This window comes from Carcharodon carcharias, chromosome 19 (genome assembly GCF_017639515.1).
Source record: "Carcharodon carcharias isolate sCarCar2 chromosome 19, sCarCar2.pri, whole genome shotgun sequence".
Taxonomy (NCBI): Eukaryota; Metazoa; Chordata; class Chondrichthyes; order Lamniformes; family Lamnidae; genus Carcharodon; species Carcharodon carcharias.
In genome coordinates this window covers 82,998,062-82,998,824 of record NC_054485.1, presented here as the reverse complement: position 1 = coordinate 82,998,824, position 763 = coordinate 82,998,062, and the positions used below count along the sequence as shown (strand labels likewise).

The window sequence follows — 763 nt, the reverse complement described above, 5'->3', positions numbered from 1 at the left end:
TGGTTAACTTTAACACCTATGTGTTCTATTGTACTATTGTCCGTTGACATCTTCTGATGATCTGCTTCTATCACTGCTTGTTTGTCCCTACAACCACACCACCCCCCACCTCTCTCTCTATCTATCTCTCCGCCCCCCACACACACACCTTAAACTCTTTCTTGGACTCGAACTCAAGTTCTGTCGAAGGGTCATGAGGACTCGAAAAGTCAACTCTTTTCTTCTCCGCCGATGCTGCCAGAGCTGCTGAGTTTTTCCAGGTAATTCTGTTTTTGTTTTGGATTTCCAGCATCCGCAGTTTTTTTGTTTTTATCTATGTGATTTGTAGGTTTGCTTCAAGTAGCTAGTTATAGAGGAGCTACTGTGTGGCGCCGTGATCGTATAGTGGTTAGTACTCTGCGTTGTGGCCGCAGCAACCTCGGTTCGAATCCGAGTCACGGCAACGGTTGTTTTAAACATTTTACTCTCTGTTGCACTTCATAAAAGCAGATAGTGAGAAATCACGAAGAGATATATTTTAATGACAAAACCTATTTCTTCCTTTATCTGGTGCCCACACAGTCTGCACTTGGCGCACGAGACTTCAGACCTGCTTCTTCTCCCAAATGTTTCCGCCTTCGGCAGCCACCAACCTTCCTTTACTTCCCTTCTTCTATTTCATTGTCACTTTGCTGCGGCATCACTTCATCTAACACTCATTTTCAAGCCTTACACCGCTGTTCCTGAGGGTATATGTCCCTAATTTGTGCTTTTGAAACCAGCC

At 44.6% G+C, this 763-nt stretch overlaps 1 non-coding gene across 1 annotated transcript; it reads left to right on the top strand.

Annotated features, from left to right (window-relative positions):
• Positions 1-370: 370 nt before the first annotated feature.
• On the top strand, positions 371-442 carry trnah-gug. The gene has a single exon. It is a non-coding gene; the product is annotated as a tRNA-His (tRNA).
• The last annotated feature ends 321 nt before the right edge of the window (positions 443-763 follow it).